Genomic DNA, 18,259 nt, shown 5'->3' with positions numbered 1-18,259 from the left:
GATTTTATTACTGCTCATCCACCATCCCCTGCCCCCATCACTTCCCTACAGCTGCCAAGATAAAAGATCGGAGAAGAGAGTAAGATCACATGCATGCATGAGGTTTTCCCACTGTGCCTCTCCCAACCATCTCCATGAGATGATGGGTTCCACACTTATTGCAGACACAGTCATCTCTCCTGTCTTTCCACCTATGGCTGCTCTTGTGTTCATGCTTACTGTGTATGAAGTCAGCTACAATACTATCATTAGCAGAGGCGCATCTGTTTAACGGAACTTGCAGTATAGCAGCACACAGCTTTTGATGGTTTTGGTCCGATCCCCACAGGAGCTCATTAAATCAGCCAGTAAGGAAGGACCACCCCACCCCCTACTACAACTACCACTATGGTACTGTATACCCACTACGCTGCAGAGAGGTGGAATGACAGGGGGGGTGAGGGGAGTGAAAGAGCAAAAAATATAATATACAGGTAGATAAGCAGCTATGTATTGGGGGAAGGTGAAAGGCAAATGGTAGGAAAAGAGGAGGCATGATGATTGATGAAGAAGAATTGAATTACAAACTGATGAGGAAATAAGCAAGAGGTGGACTGAAAGGATTAAACGAAGGTCAGATGAAGGGCTTCATATTGTCAGGTTATCTGTGGTTACATGAAAAGTTGACATCTGTGTTGGGCAGCTGGCACCGTGAAATGAGATAACTGCACAAATCATGTTTCATACATCACTAGACTCACCTGACACATTCTAAAATGTAAATACATGTAGATAATAGAACACACTTTTTGCCACAGTGCACATCTCCTAACATGCCCCATACCCCCTCCTCACATTTGTATGCAATTGTAGATGCGAATGAAGACACATAAACATGCAAGTGAATTCTACATATGAGGTTGTGGGGTCGCAGTCTGACCCAGGATTTGCGTATAAGAAGAAGTATAAGAAGGATGGATGTTTTTTTCACTAATTAAACGCTGGAATCTGCAGAGACCATGGACAGCCAGAGCCAGTAGCCATGCCCTGGTCCCTTCACACCACCCCACATTGTTGAAAGAAAACAGCATTCCTGCACATCATTACATGCACATGCTCATTAGATGTGCCAGCTAAGCCCAGTGACTACACACACACACACCACTGAAAGTATACAAAATGTCACCTAAGCCTAAAAAAGCTAATGTTCTTCATGGACCAGAACATGGGTTTGTATATTACAAGAATGAGAGAAAAAAAACTTCATATGGTTAAGAAATGTCAATATTAATATGTTTTAATATATCAATGACATAATTATAACCTCTGAGGGTAATCAAAAAAATAATACTATAAGTTGCATTTTAGCCTTCTTAGGTGGATATTACAGCAGTTGACTTTAGACAAAAGTGCTGCAAATGTAGCAGTTTTATACCAGTATTACTAGTATCATTTTTCATTATGCAAAGTAATTCAGTACCCTGCAACCTGGGGCCATTGCCAAATATTATCTGCTGGTGTTGTCATTGTCTTGGAAACAACTTGTCATGGTAGCCCCCTGTAAATTGGAGAGAAGCTGAGAACAAACCATGATGTTTGCCTAAGTCTAACAAAATAGTTGCATTTCCTAAAACTAGCGAAGAGCAAAAATATAAAAATATTTAAAATGTGTATTAGGATTACACTATACCACATAGAACATGAACATCTCAGGAAAAATACGGGGTTTTATTCGATATGCAGACTTTTTAACAGAAGTTGAAATTATGCAAAAGGAGTACCAGGTGTGTTGCAAGTGAATTTGACAGCTTGAAACCAAGAATTGTTACATAACAATTTGTCAAGTAGGTTTTCACAAATACAACAAAGTTTAAATTCCTTGACATCCAGAACAACTGATTCATTTAGCATGACTTGGTTCAAACTATATCTTTGCTTTTTGGATGTGTGCCATATAGTATCTTCATGCTGGATGAAATGCTCTGCTTACCACTGTAACTATCATTTGGAACATATGTAGGCCTACATATTGTGATGTTATCATTCTCTCGTTTCTATGATGCGTGACAGTTTCAGATCTAGCCTGTATGCATTATTTATTCATTTTTGCGAATTTGATCATTTCTCGTTTTTGTATCTGAGCTGAGCAAAACACACATTATCAAGAAAGACCTGAGTAAAATGTGGAGGCATAACAGAAAAGCTGGCACATGAGATGAGTTAAAACAATCTTGCTTGAACATGTCTGTTTTTTACAAATGTTCTTACTCATGACACTTTTTCACGAAACATGACACACCCTGTCTCCTCTTCATTTTTTTCATTCTGCTTTCCCTTCTTCCCTCTGTCTCACACACATAATCTGCATATTGTCACTAAAACATTATGTTGCATCACCTAAGGCAGTGCCTTTGTTTGCTATAGACGTGTGAATGACAGATAACTGATGTTCTGTGTAAGTAGGTGTCTGATTGTGTTAGGACCTGCTTCTATGCCCTGATGCACTTTCTACTCTATTAAGGGTGTGGAGTATAAACCTAATTTAAACCTGTGTGTTGGAAAGGAGATGGCTTAGTGTAACAAATAGAACCATAATTGACAAAGATAATGATATTGACAAAAAATTATCTTAGAAATATGTTGATAATTACTTTAGGTCTCTGCATCCAGCAAACCTGTTCTCCTAAAACAACTTCTTTTAGCACAACATCTACAGTCAAGCATTGAGAATATTTTTTTCTAAAATCCCTGAAATGCTAGGAAAATAAGAGATCCCTTTTTCCTGTTACCAACTGTTCTTGCAAGGGAATAAGCCAAAGGGAGACCTCGGTCCTTTGCTTTTCTTTCCACGTCATTATTTGCTGCACACTTTGTATGTACTATGTAAATATTTTCTCAGTAGCAGGCAGCACAGGAATGCCACAGAGAGCAAATATGCTCACATAGGCTTCTTTCCACTGCGTAATTATGACAATCTATATATCATTATCAGAACCTCTGGGAAAAAGCTTTTTTCGACACATTTACAACGTTTGATCCCAGTCACAGCCAAATCTTCAGAGCACAGACATCTTAGCCTGCTCAGAGTTAAGGCATACAAAATCTCTGTTCACTGAAATCCTCATTCTGCGGAGAGCATTAGATTCCCAGTGAGTTCATTTGTGCCAACAGGATTGAGCAAAATGTATAGTTTGTAAAACCGTTTCTAAAAAACTTGATAAAGCTTGATAAAAATATTTAAACTTGACAATATATAAACAGTACTTATAAATTCTTCGATAGATAGATAGATAGATAGATAGATAGATAGATAGATAGATAGATAGATAGATAGATAGATAGATAGATAGATAGATAGATAGATAGATAGATAGATAGATAGATAGATAGATAGATAGATAGATAGATAGATAGATAGATAGATAGATAGATAGATAGATAGATAGATAGATAGATAGATAGATAGATAGATAGATAGATAGATAGATAGATAGATAGATAGATAGATGATGGATGGATGGATGGATGGAGGCAGCTCCTAATTAACCAGTGCATGATGTGGTGAGCCAAAACCCTCTAACAAACCCTTCTCTGTGTTCATCAGTCATTGAGGCAAGCCGCTCTTGGAACACACCACTCCTGCTAGAATAATGGACCACTTTACAGGCCTCCAAGTTAGTTCACAGAATCTAGAGCTGGGAAACTGCTAGCATGGGGTTCATTTGGAGGAGGGGAAACTTAATTGTTTCCTCCGTTTTTGTTTTTGTAGCCCCCCCTTCTCTCTTTCTACTCTTTTAGTTCTGAAAAGGGGACTGACAAACAGGCAATGAACGGGATTGTTGTGTGTTCCGCTGGACAAGAGGGTGAGGTAAACAAATCTACACTGCAGGGTCTATCAACTGGAGCTCGTCAGAATGGGATAGGCTTAGCTGAGGGGAGCAGCACTCACGCCGAGGGAGGATTGGTCAGGGATCTGTATGAGTAGAAGGGGTGAGGGCCACTGCCGGTTTTGGAGGGGAAGGAGGGTAGAAGGGGTGAGGGTAAAGGGTCCTATCAAGGGAGAGAGAGAGGAAAAAGAGAGGTTTATTCTGGAACAAGCGAGAGTTGGGTGCTGAGGTTACTCTTCCAAGTGTGGGTATTGTCTGTGGTGCTGAAGTTCTCATGCATGTCCTGTTCTGGCTTCCGAAAATGTCTAAAAGTGATGGAGCTCTTCGTGATTAAGCGGGCAATTGACAGCTCTGCTTTGCGCTCCCACAGCTCAGGCTATTTACATACTCAAGAGGAACATTAATGCCGGCCGATCCCCCAAGGCTGAACAAAGAAGCACACAAACCTGCCTCTGAGGCCCATTACGCACTTAATTGAAGATTTGTGGAATGGTAAAAAAGGGCAAAGAAAGAGGAAGTTCTGTAAGATGGAGGAAAAGAAAGGAGCAATGACAGTAGTTTTATTTAATTTTCTTTTTTTAACATTTGTCTTTCTTAGATTTTATTTTAAACCCTCACCACATTTTTGTTATCATATGCAATCTCTAGTCATTATTTATTACTTTTATTTATCTTCTCCCTCCAATCTTCTCCTATTTCACAATATTTCACTTATCATCATACTGACCTATCATTAAAAGAACATTCTAAAAGAGATGGATACAAAGGAGAAATGCATTCCTGCAGAATGACAATAATTTCTTGAGCTGTTTTTATTACTTTTGGACTTTTTGTACAATGATTTATAATGCCTTGGCATTTCACTAATTATCAAGCACACAGCTTAATGGATCTGTCATGGAGATAATTAACTATCTTTTTTTCAATATGATTCTCTGTGTGAAACATATGAAAATCTAACACAAAGTTCAGAGTCGTGCCATAAACAAAAGGTAGCTCCATCCTATAATCAGCAGAGATCTGTCTAACTTAATCTTGTGACAATTGTTCAGATGAAGTCCTCTGTTTGTTTCAAACAAGTCTCTTAAAGTCCTTTAATTATGATTCCTTTGTTGCAGCACAATGGCCTGATTACTCACAGTGGCATGGTTTTTGATGCCAGGGAAAAAAAAAAAAAAACGAGACCCCCACTGTCCTGCCTCCTCTTTGCTTTACCAATCACTCCAAGAGCAATTCCGTGACTCCCCCTTCTGACCTGAATTCCGATGTAGCAGGTGCCAATGGGATGTGGGTGGTTCGGGGACGTTAGGTTGGAGGACAGTGGCAGTGGTGAAGAGCTGGGTGGGATGAGGCCCTCACTTTTCCAGTAAACAGTGATTCAATTCCCTCTGGGCCCCGGTATGTTAATGTTTGATATGATTTATGAGAATGTATTCAATGAAAAATTACAACAGAAAATAAAACTACAGATTGGCTCATTTTAAACTGAACTGGACCACCAATAATATAAAGTTATTTATCGCATTTGGCAATTTTTTGTGAATTTCCCTTTGTTATGGCCTACTTTAGTGGAAACTCTGTGTGGTCTGCTTTGACCATGACTTTTGACCTGGATCTATCATATGGGAGCAAACAGAAAAATTCTCACATGGGCCCTATGCAGTCTTGTGCCGTACTTGCCAACACTGATCAAGTTTTACACAATACGAGAAAACCCATATAACGCTGAAATCATATTAAATTACTTTTCATTTGTTATTTTTACATCAGAATGCTGTAAATGCAAAACAAATATTTCAAAACACAAAAATCATCTCAGCTGTTGTTTTCATCTTATTGTTAATATGTAAGGTCTCTTCCATATGTTTATTGCTTGAGTAATCATTTTACTTAGGTTACATTCAAGTTAATTTGTTCTCCAGTTTTGTACACCAGGGAGGGTAGAAGGTGTTGTAAGTGTTCTCACAAGGTGTAACGTGGCTTTTTTTAACCTGTACTGGGAAAACATGAAAGTGTTTTATACTCACTGTATGATGACTCTCCATTCAAAATTAACTCAAATATATTAAATGGAACTAAAACAGAATTAACTGAGTGTTCATATTTCTTCCCTGACACATCCATGCAGATTATATGGGCTGTTAAGGCTGCTGTCTTATAGTGAAACTGAAGAAGAGCTCTGACCACAGCCAGCAGAGATCTAAAATTTTGCTGCCCAGCAGCAGTCTCACAAGTGAATGCCATGTTTCTGTTCCTGTGCAGTCATACAGAAGTGAGGGGAGCCGGGTTCTTTGTTTGGTCTGTCCATGGGAAAGGCTTCACACTGTTCAACTCACTTATAAACGAAACACTGATTCTATAGGCAGGACTTCAAGAGTATGAATCCCCTCTTCCCCACACTGGGAAGATTCACAACAGGAATACAGTGATGAGGAGGTCACCAATCGCAATTCAAGACCCAGAATGAATACAGGAAAAATCAAGCACAGAAACAAATGAAACTGGACAATATTAAGGTGATTAAGAAGGAATGAAATGAAAAGAGGAAAAAGAAGAGTACGGAGGAAGTGCAAAAAAGACAGACAAGGATAGACAAGCATGAGCGTGGTGAGAGTGAAAAGAGAATGGATGGTACTTTGGCAGCTTTACTGTGTTCCCAGGAGGATTACTCAAGCACTGGATGCCACAGACTGGCAGCAAGACCACAGAGAAGCTGCATGAATGGATATACACATCCACACACATGCACACAATCACACATCTCTATGTCCCCCTGCCATAGTTTAGTGTCTGTTTCACCTGTGTTCAAACCTCCCATTTTTCTGGTCCTACTGTCCTTTTTTTCGTTCTGATTTCTTTCATTCCTCCATTTTCCCCAGCCGCCTTCTTTACTTTCACTCCCACTGTCTTTCTCTTCCCCCTGTTTGTGCAGCATTTCTGACCAGCAGTGTTTGTAGAGGTTTGACTTGGCCAGTCAAAGACAGGTAACGTATGCTCCATCTTCTGGCTACTTGTGCAGTCCCTTTAGCTCCTTGTGCATGGGCAGGGCTCTCTTTTCACAGAAAAACACCTCAAGGAGGAGAAACCTCCCCATCTTCCACAAATACTCACTCCATCCCCGATTCTTCTACATATACCTTTCGAGTGAGATTTGTATTTCACTGCTTGTTCTCTGACTCTCTCTCTTTACGTTTGTTTTTCTCTTCCTCACACATTTTCTCAAACTCTACTTGACACTCCTGGCAATGTAAAATCTTATTATATGTGACACACTGTTCTTGGATTTTATTGCTTTCTTAGGAACTAAGTTGCACTCCGGTACAGTATAGAGAATGTTTCATGTTTGTTGTCGATTGTTCAGCATACTCTGCATTGAAAAAATCATCAACTCATACCTTCTTACTATTGATAGCTCATTTGCCATCCGCCCCACTGTTCTGAATCATGAGTGTTGCACTATATTTGTATCCATCTCTTTTAGAATGTACTTTTAATGATAGGTCCATATGATGATAAGTGAAATATTTTGAAATAAGGAGGGAGAAGATAAATAAAAATCAGCAATAAATAATGACTAGAGATTGCATATGGTGACAAAAATGGGTTTAAAATGTCTGTGATCAAAGAAAGAAAAATGGGAAAAAGCAAAATCTCCACAGATGGTTGACACAGTCGATACAAAGAATTGTGATGTTTGTGTGTTAGTGTCTGCATGCCAGCAGTGTGCGTATATATGTGCATGTTTTCTTAGACTCTGGACTTATGATTATGATAACAATCCAAAACTAATTTTGATGAAACCTTCTTGTGTTCTTTACAAAGATTCCACCCAATCTGTTCAGAGAATGTGTTTCACAGAAGAGGCTGAAACAATCCATGTTATTTTCTGACAATACTGATGTTCTTCTGTGTCAATGTATGTCCATAATGTACCCATAGTCCTCCTAATGTGAAGCCTCATTTATTATAACAGATTCAGACCACCAATCTATAAATATGTGACTCATTCTGCTTTTCAGCTTGTCTGATCTTGCCTTGAATAACAATTGTATTCATTCATGTAGGACAGAAAATGCCCCAATGCAGTAGTTTAGACAGCAGCCTCTGGGAAAAGAACAAAGCGCATTAACTGTATGGACACCTTCATGTATAGATTCTACCAACAGTTACACCGGATGGCAAGGCTCTATCAGACCTGTGACACAACGTACATAGTGCAGTCAGTTCCTCTGACCGAACCACCAGTGGAAGATGGCCATTGAAATCCAAGCGCATATGTATCAGGACACAGAGGAAGCACCTCCTCGTTTCCATGTTTTAAAAAAAGCCTCCACAAACGCTTACACGTACACGCTTTTAAAAGCCACGTGTAATGCAGACGGCAATCAACCGAGGGTGCAAGAGAATGGTTTCCCATGGTGAAATTGATGGTGCAATTGGACAATTGCGTGTCTCTGTAAATGTGTTTGTTCGCGCCCGCTTGCATGCGTTTGAATATGACAGAGAGAAAGGGCTGTAACGATTGGCTCGAGGGGTGGGTGGCGTTTGTAAGGTTAAAAAAAAAGTGTTATTTTGTCGTTCTTCGTTGAATTTGGTGTTTCCTGAGGTGTCCTCTTTGAGCAGCTTCATTTCCCATCATTTCACAAACACAAGGTGCTTCAAACATTTTCAAAAGTAGTCTACATATGTAAGACACACTGCCCGTCACAATCTCACAAAGTCTGTGTGAAATCTCCCTTTTCTGCAAGGGATTTTGTCAGAGCAAGTCTTCATCTCATGGCTCAACTTTGCAGCTCATCATTAGAAATGGCTATAAGTACATCGGTAACCGTAAACTAATCACCATGCAGTGGCAACACATGTGCCTTGACCAAAACGAATTCATCAAGTTGGCTAAAGGTCCACGGGCTATTACTTCAAAAATATTGTAAACTTCTAAACTGATCTCAGAGCAACTTTTAAAATGCTAAATGTAAATGACTGTTTCGCGCTCAGCTGCAGCTTTTAGCTGGGTTGAGGTCACAGCAAGCTGCTTTTGCAAGTGCAAAAGCCAGAAAATTAAGTAGCCTATAGAGAGGGCTAACCTCACACTGCGCCTTGCAAGCTGTATGTTGGCCAAAGGATGCAAATTCAGAAAGCACAAAGCCGCTTTATTGTCGTTCGATCCTTGTGAAGTTACTGACAGGTGGCAGGTGAAGAGAGAAACCTGAAACAATCTACACATCCATTTTTATTGTATTTCATGCATCTTTGCAATTTGCGAAATCCGACGAGAACAAATAGCCTACATCTGTTTTGATCAGACAAGGCTATAACGTGATATTGTTGGTATTCTGCGCTGTTTATCGAGTATCTAGAGTATCTAAATATACAAATAGATAAATAAATATCAATATTTGACAAACAATAATTTAAGGGAGAACTAAAAATTGCTGTTTATGTGGTTTATGTTCACTCCTGCTACCCCGGTGCACCTGCATAATTTCTCGGTTAAACCATTCATTTCAGTTTACCCAATAACTTGCGATGTTAAAGCCTAAGTCACCATCAAGACAGTCCATGCATTTGTTCACCACGCTTACAAGCAAAAAATAATCTCAAAAAGAATCTTACCTTTGTAGCAAACCACGATGGCAAAAGTTTTTGGTGATGTCCCCTTGCAGGGTCTTCTCGCATCCGCTTCAGAGTAGGTGAGCCACAGCGAGCTGCTGAGCGCACAGCGGTCCAGAACAGGAGCGCTTCACACACCAAACGGAGAGATTTTCTGTCAGTTAATCCGTGGAGCTCCGCAGCTCAACGATCCCACTGAATGAGCTCTGCCTCACCTCTCTCTTAGGCGCTATAGCCCCCTGCCCGCCTCCTCCTCCCTCCACCCCCACCCCCCTCCCTTTGTTTCCGCTGCATGGGAATGCCAACTGTCGTTGATTGAAGATGCAACCTGTACCGTAACCACTCTCCCTTTCTCTCCGTGTCACTAGTGACCTTCTCTTTATTTGCTCTCTCACACATACAACCCAACACGATTTGCTGTCAAAGTTCATGCGAAACCTGTAGATCTCCCTCATTCAATGAACATTCTCATGATAATGCATTACCATGCAGAGGGTGTGCTGCACGGTTTCTTCCACTTTGCACTTTCTGGGAAATCTTTAGAGGTTTTTTTTTTTTTTGCCTATTCTGTTGCACGAGTTAAAGATTAAGATACCATTTAAGCCAGTGTCTGTGACATAGCATCCGCTGTCACCTCTGCGTATGTGGGGCTACATTTTCGGTGCAGTATGTTATTACCAATGGGAAAACTGACTGTAATAGGAAAAAAAGCCACAGCTTCCTTTGAGGCACCTCAAGTCAGTATAGAGGAAATAGTATCTTTATCATCGCCAAATTTTTTTGTATGTGTCCCAGTGATACTCCCATGGGACATGAAATGAACCGCTATAGATTCCCTTTGGATTTACAACAGTGTATTTCTTTATTTTGTAATAAGTGTAAATTACAGTTAAATAATCATATGTTATATGTAACTAACTGTTAAAGCTGTCAGTTAACCATAGTAGTAAATAAATTTGCTTTATTAGCTAAATATGGTATTTTCTATCAAATTTGAACAAACGGCTTTAGGGGAGACTTATCTTCTGCCACACTGACCAGATGTGGTGCAGTGAACATACATAATGATAACGCATATAATGGAGTTGTTTTGTCTGAAATTGCAAGTAACTATTTTTTTTTTTTAACAATTAGATGCACTGTAAAATTACAATGGATGCTGGCATCTCAGCTACCAGCCCTTTGACCCTGAATTGGATTAGGTGGGTGTAGAAAAGAGATCGAATGGATCTGCTGCGAGATTTCAGTAAGATTCTTGACTTGTGCATATGAGACAAAACAAAAATGTTTTAACTATAATACATCTGCACCATCAATCCTGCAAATCTTCAGTTTGAGCTCATTACGCTCTTAACTGTTGAGGCATTTCTCTACCTTTATAGCTTGGTCCACAACAAGCTGTATGTAGTGCAGCTGAAATGAGACCATGTGACTCAACAAGTCATGTATGCTTCTCCTCTTTCCCATCAAAGGTTGTTTGTTTTTTTTTGGCTAAGACCTCATAGAGCACACCTCTACATTCATCCTATTTTATCAGCTTTGAAATCATCAACAAATGTCTTTGTCCCATTTCCATTGGTTGTCACCACCCCCCAAGCTATTATGAAACCATTGTCACATTTGACAAATGAGGTGGTGTGCTCTGGGCCACTGTGCTCTGAGCTGTTCCTTTTTCTCTCCCTCTTTCTCCTTCACATTTAATGAGAACATACATCTTTATTCCAAATTTTAGCTGGTGTGTTTATTCACAGTGTAACCTGTCTTGGCTGTGTTTGAAGCTGTATTAGGAGTTAGTCCCTTGTGAAAGTACTTACGGTTACAGTCATGATCCTCATTTTCTTGCTAATAGTGACAGTTCCCCATCAGTCTAAATAGTAAATTTTGTGACCTTCAATGACCCATGAGCTATGTGTTACTACTTTTCTGAATGTATACATTCTGGAAAAACACTGCCATATCTCCTACTCTGTTGTTTCAACAACTACATGAATTTATTCAAACTAAAGCAAATACTTGGCACTTTATTTTGATATCTGATAATTATTCCAGATATACCAGACTGTCTATCTGTGTCACATAATGACACTGTGGACAATGTAATTATATTGTGATGGGAAACCTTTTCTGGCAGCTGTGCTCTTAAAATACAGATGTGGTAATTCAAAACTCTGAACTCCATAGCAACATGAATTTATATTTATTAGAAAAAAGTACAAACAAAAAAAAAAGTGAAGAAGACAGAATACAGAGTTGGGAGGCTGAAAGATGTGAAAGTTATTTGGACAAAAGCAGTTTCATTTATATTTATTAGAAAATTCACAACAACTTTTCAAAAAGTACAAACAAAAAAAAGTGAAGAAGACAGAATACAGAGTTGGGAGGCTGAAAGATGTGAAAGTTATTCGGACAAAAGCAGTTTCATTCAAACTTCTCCATTTGGATCTTTTTACTCTTCAGTCATTTTCTAGAGCAATACCTGAAACCTGTATTAACTGCCATTAGAAATATGTAAGCGCACAGAGTCAGTAACACTCACATGCTGCAGCATATGGTTGGATGAGGAGTAAGTAAAGTAAATCTCCAAAACTGCTCCTGCCAGATGGTGACTCCACTATGTGAGTAAGTGGTGAAGCATCTTTTCAGTCGAGTTGATATTCCACTTTTACACACATGACTAAATACGATAAATTAGCATTTTTGATCAGACTCAACTGTTCAGCATCCAGGTGAGCTTTTCTTCACGAATCAAAGCATCCCGCAGGTTTTGATAAGGCATTTGTGTTGGCAGCTCTAATTAATCTTCAAGAATTCTATTTGCAGCTTTGCCCCCACGGAGAGGAAAAAAGTCACAATGTTAATTGTAGTTATGAAGAAAATCAACAACTGCTTACTTACGTAAGCCATGAAAATGAAAGCTCTGACAATGGTGATTAAAAAAATATATATATATTGGATTGGTTAGATATTGTGAAACAGTGATAAATAGAAAGCAGACTAGCAAATTTAAAAGCCACCCCAAGTCACTGACTGAGCAGGAGTGTAGGCAGGATCAGAATGAGCATGAATAGCCAAGGTGATTAAAAAACTTGCCTGTTGGGGAGAAACCCCTGAGGAAGAGAGACATCAAAGGAAGATCCTGATGGAGTGTTTTTCCGATATTAGCTGCTTGAAATAGCTTGCAGGTATCACTCCACTGCTATTGATTTAATATACAGTAGACCACAAATTGGCTTTGGATAGAGAGTTTTTGTCAGGTATACACTGTTGTTATTCACACATGTTGCTTTGACACATCTGACCACTATTTCAGACGACCTGTCTGCTTTTCTGCCAGTAATGTCACCTTATCTCCCCCCCTGCTGTTTACCTGCCGTCCATTAGATTTGGGCATATACTGTATATGGTGCCAAAAATTGATTTCTGTCTGATGATGAGCAAAGTCCACACAATTTCTGAAAGTCCTCTGTCCAGTCAGCTATACTCTACCAACATGGTTGGTGTATAGTGATTCTTATTGAATCCATATGCTTCTTTATAGTGAGACAATAGTCATGTTTCCATCCAAAAGTGATTTGAATCATTGGGAAATGCATACAAAAAGAAATTCGAATCATGCTCATTTTAATTTGTGTGAATTAGGGGATTTTAATTCATTATGGCGTTTCCATCATATTTTTCCGATGTGATATTTCTCGATACACATCTAAACAGGCTGATGGAAATGCAGCTATTGGTGACAGACCTGTAAAAATTAGCTTATTTTATAACTCTTTTGTCTGCAACTGTTATGACTGTTATGCACATTAAGGACAAATGAGAGGATCAAAAGAATAAATGCATAAAAATGGTTGAAACCTAAACTGTACTGTATGTATTGTATGTTTTATCAACTTAAAACTATAATGTAATCTATTCATTTCATTAAGTAAAAATGAGAGAAATGAAATAATTGATGGGGAATCGCAGAGTTGTTTACAATGGATTACTAACCATCATTTATTTGGCACTGAATTTCTTTGTGTTCTCAATGCAGTTGTTTCTTGCCTATGTGCTACACTGGATGATAACACTTTTAGCTGCCAGTTGAAGGTATGTATGACTGCACTCTCATGTGCTTTAGCAGACGAGTGTCAGTTAGAACATGTTAAGACTCATTTGAAATGACTGCCAGACTTGGCTCACTTTCCAGGTGACTAATTTAAGGTTTACTTGCTGCAAATATATTTGCTGAATTTAGACTGATGGGACACATATCTTGAATCAAATTCTGCACCAACAACCACCTTTTTTTGTAGAAAATTTAGAAAACTTTTTAGATAAAGGTAAAACGTGGAATTCATTAATCTACTGTTGGACGTTTCATCTGATAAGTTGCAGCTTGTCCTGCTGCATGCCTCAGCAAATAAATCATCTTTGGAATTTCAGGGAAGAACTTTTTCCTGTTAGGGATTTGCACAACAAAACAACCGTCTGTGCAAAAACTCCTGCAGGTTTTGGTGGACACATAGTCAACAAGAATATGCACAAGCTCTATATTCGCAAAGCAGCAGTGAACGCAGGTGGGTTTTAACAGCAATCCCCTCCATTTGGTATCGAACTTTTTCAGAAGGGCACCAACTGAGAATAAACCAGTACTGTGGTTACGGTGGACTGTGAATCTATTTTGCATAAACTTACAAAAGCTGTACTTTGTGATTATTGGGGAGCTTGCCTTCAGCATGGAGACAGCATTTTGACCCTATCTGCATTGCTCACTTAACCCCCCCCCCTTCAATTTGCAAGTTACTGAGGCTTTCTAAATAACAAAGAACTGGTGAACTCCTCACAAAGCTGTAAGAACATTTATGTAACACTAAAGCTAAGCTTTTTCCTTTACCCTTTCATTAATCATATTAAGTGATGAACAAAATAGTTATGATTCGAGATGATGAGATTATTTTATGGTTACCCATTTTAAAAGGTTTCTGAGGGAACAAATCAAAACATATAGCTACACTTTGCATTAGTATAAAGAGGACATTGTCCTTAAACATCTTTGAGCCATACTCATAGCAAATAGAAAACCAGGAAACATTTCACATGGGTGTTCGAGGATAATAAACCTAGAAAGTGTTGAGAAAATCCCCTGGCAGACATAGAAGTTCACTAGAGGAGGAAGGTAAGTATTTTCAGCCAGAGAATGATAATGCCCCCCAAGCAAACCACACAAACACTAGAGAAATAGTTCCTGCTACTTTGTTTTACTCTTTTCATTTCCATTTAGCTTCAGGTTTTTCTATACCAGTCTTCTCTGTTCCCCCCTTCTCTACCCTCTCAGCTCAGTTGCAGCGCTGATATTTTGTGCAGACTCATAATGCTACTCTATTCCAGTTCAGGGACAAAAGTCACAAATGGATGAAAACACAGCTGGAGTTCTGCATCAGTGTCGCAAAATTGTCATTTATGTTGAAACCCGAGTGCACTGTGCTCTCTTTGCTGCTGTTTAAAGACATATGATTGTCTGCTTTTTTATATTGCTTTATCTGGCAAAAAATAAAAATACAATGTTTAGGCTCAGTGTATACATACTGTACCAATAGATATCTAAAGATATTGTGTACTATGCTGTATCAAGCATATTATATTGTTTGTTGGGGTGTAGTGCCTAAAAAAAGGATGGCTCTGAGGCCAAAATGATGAACTACTTAGGGAATGTTGGAGGTGAATATAATGTACTTGTTGTCAAATAAATATTTTAGAAGTCTTGCAAAAGGAGCAACAAAAGACAAAAGACAAAAATAATGGGGTAGTACCCGGGGGAACAAAGTAACAGCTAATTAAGTTCACTGATGTTAGTAACATGATATGACATGAAAAAGAAGGAACATCCCTGGGACTCTAGTAAAGACGTTAAAGTGGAGAGGTGAATACTTAAAAAAATAAAAAATGAAACATTCAATATTAAAAGCCATAGTACTTCATTGTCTAATATACATGATATAATTGAAAGATTCAGGAAATCTGGAGAAATCCCTGTATTCCAGTACAGTATTCAATACTGATAAAGACAAGTCTGTGGTCAGTGTAAAATAGTTGTAATCCTAAACCAATCAGGCATCACTCATGAATACTTCCTCATGTAAAGAAATTACAAAAAAACAAGATCCAGAGAAGTTGTTTTTTATGTCAGCTTGAGCTCTGGGACTGAGGCAAAGTGCAAAACTGTCTGAAACATCCATCCATCCCTCTATTCTCCCATTTTCTTTATGCCTTACTCAAATTTAGGGTTGCAGGATGGCTCGAGCCAATTCCAGCTACCTTCAGGCAAAAGGCGGGCTTGTCTTAAACATCAAGATTTTAAATTTATTACTGAAATCTAGAAAGCTGCACTCATGTGGCTAACAATGAGAAAGACCATCTAGTTTGTCATCAGCACACAGTTCAAGAGCAACCCTCCATGGTGGTATAGGGGTTAATTTTTTCAAAAGACGTAGGAAACTTGCAAATCTGCGACGGCAACATTGACAGTTTATATAGGATGGTGCAACATCTGCCCCAATTCCATTTTTCAGGGAAAGTCTTGTTTATTTCAGCATAAAAGTGGCAAATAATATTCTGTGTCTTTTACTATTTCCCGATAGCTTCATTATAAACGTTTAGTAGTTAAATTGGCCTGCCTGCAGTCCAGATCCGTCAACCACTGAAAAAAACTGGTGGATTGTAAAATGTGAAATACAACATAAGTGTCACAGATCAGAAAAACTCCTGTATGTATCAAGCAAGAACAACTTTCAAAATGATAACTACTGATTTACACAGATTCTAGATTTTACAGTTTGAGAGAAAGAGAGGGCTCAACACAGTGCCACAATTTCCTTTAAACGTGTTGCTGGCATTTCATTCGATTCATAATGAGAACATATTAAAACAATTATTTGTTTCACCATTTAATTTGTTTACTTGTACTATTGTCAGCTAAAAATGAAGTTTTAATTATTTACAAATGATTAAATTCAGGTATAACATCATAAATCATTACCTCCAGCTTTTTTGGACAAAGGCTTGTAAATGTCATTTCTTGACATATCACATATCAGAAGCATTCCTATTTTGCCATGTTAGACCAGAATACTAATTGGATCCCAGTAGCCAAGGTGTATTAACTGTAATGACTATTCTCCTCACACCCTATCTGACACCCTCACTGGGAAAACTGGACCGAAACCTAAACATTTCGTGTAAATCCGGTGTGAAGTATTTTGCTCCTCTGCCTCTCTAGTGTTTACTACGTTCTCATAGTAGCATTTTCTCATCATTATACTAATGCTGTCCTCAGGGTTATACCTCTGTTCCCAGGCCGATCAACTCATAGTTAAGTGTTACCCGTCTCTCTCTTGATGTTGCCCTGTGAGCTTACTAGGGCCTGTGAACAGACAGTCTCCCAGTCCAAGTGGATAGGACTGTCCTCTGGGAAACACAGGACTGTGGCAAGCTGTTGTTCAACTTTTATAAAATGGGTGGAAGAGAGACAGAAAGTCTTTAAAAGATAGTAGCAATAGAAGGAAACCCAAGTGCACGATAATCAAATGTGGACACATTTATTTCACCAGCTCTAAAGCCTTGTGTAAATATTTTTGCCTCATCAAATGTTATCTCTTTTACTGATTTTATTTTTCATTAAACTAAGATGCACGGGATACTCCACAACATAAAGTAATAATACATTTTATATCACTCTTTCTTTGACGTCAGTATAAGCTGCAGGTGTACAATAATGGATAATGGAAGAAGGTCAGAAAGGAAGTAACTGATTTACAATCCCGGTTCCAAAAAGGTTAAGCTGTATAAGTGTAAAAATGTTAAGTGTATAAAATGTGAATAAGAGCAGAATTCTTGTCATTTAAAATACTGTCGATCAACATTTTATTCAAAATAGAACAGAGACAACTTTCAAATTTCAAATGCTGAAAATGAGACATTTTAATATTTCATGAAAAAAAGCATGTGCTCATTTTGAAGTTGATGGCTGCAACACAAAAAGTTGTGAGTGGGGCTACTAAAGGCTGAATAAGAGAGCGGTGCTAAAAAAGAAACAACTGAAGGAAGATTTTTGGAACTAATTAGGTTAATGGGCAACAGGTCAGGTCAGTGACATGGCTGTGTAAAAACATGTAAAAGCGCCTTAGAAAGACAAACTCTCTCAGAAGTAAAGACAGAAGGCAAAAACACTGTCCATAGATTGTGGAGCCATTTCACAGTAATGTCAGTCAATATAAAATTGTAAAGACTTTGAAGATTCCATCATCTACTATATATATCATCAAAAGATTCAGAGAATCTGGAGACAACTCTGTGTGCAAGGGAAAAAGGCAAAAATCAATTTTGGATGCCCTTGAGCTTAAAGCCCTCCTGCGTGATTCTGTCATGGAAATTTACCGCAAAGGGTCAGGAACACTTCCAGGTATCACTGTCTGTGAACATAGTTCACCACTCTAACCATGAACACAGGTCAAAGCTTTATCATGTAAGGAAGAAGCCATAAGTGACAATGCCGCCGTCTTGTCTTAGCCAAAGCTCATTTGAAAATATTTAAGTTTAAAACTAGAAGTAGAAGAAGACAGCAAATTTCCATGACAGAATCATGCAGGTGGGGGCTTTAGAATCATGGACCTGATGACTAGCACATCTGGTACACTAGTACACTATCTGTACTAAAAGGTACACACAAGGTTAAAAGAAACATATGCTCCCACCTCTAAAATGTATTTTTCAGGAAAGGCCTTATATGTTTCATCAAGAAAATA

General features: G+C 38.6%; 1 protein-coding gene across 1 annotated transcript in view; it reads right to left on the bottom strand.

Annotated features, from left to right (window-relative positions):
- Nucleotides 1-9,691, bottom strand: part of LOC140306900 (excitatory amino acid transporter 2-like) — a 29,263-nt gene extending 19,572 nt beyond the window's left edge. Inside the window, exon 1 of the mRNA XM_072385536.1 lies at nt 9,480-9,691. The gene's annotated coding sequence lies outside the window, so the exon portion shown is untranslated. The remainder of the gene's footprint in view (nt 1-9,479) is intronic.
- Between the last annotated feature and the right edge of the window lie 8,568 nt (nt 9,692-18,259).

The sequence above is a fragment of the Leuresthes tenuis genome, unplaced genomic scaffold, assembly GCF_036924035.1.
Source record: "Leuresthes tenuis unplaced genomic scaffold, fLeuTen1.0.hap1 SCAF_5, whole genome shotgun sequence".
Taxonomy (NCBI): Eukaryota; Metazoa; Chordata; class Actinopteri; order Atheriniformes; family Atherinopsidae; genus Leuresthes; species Leuresthes tenuis.
Note: the sequence above shows the minus strand (reverse complement) of the source record. Positions and strands in the feature narration are given on the sequence as shown.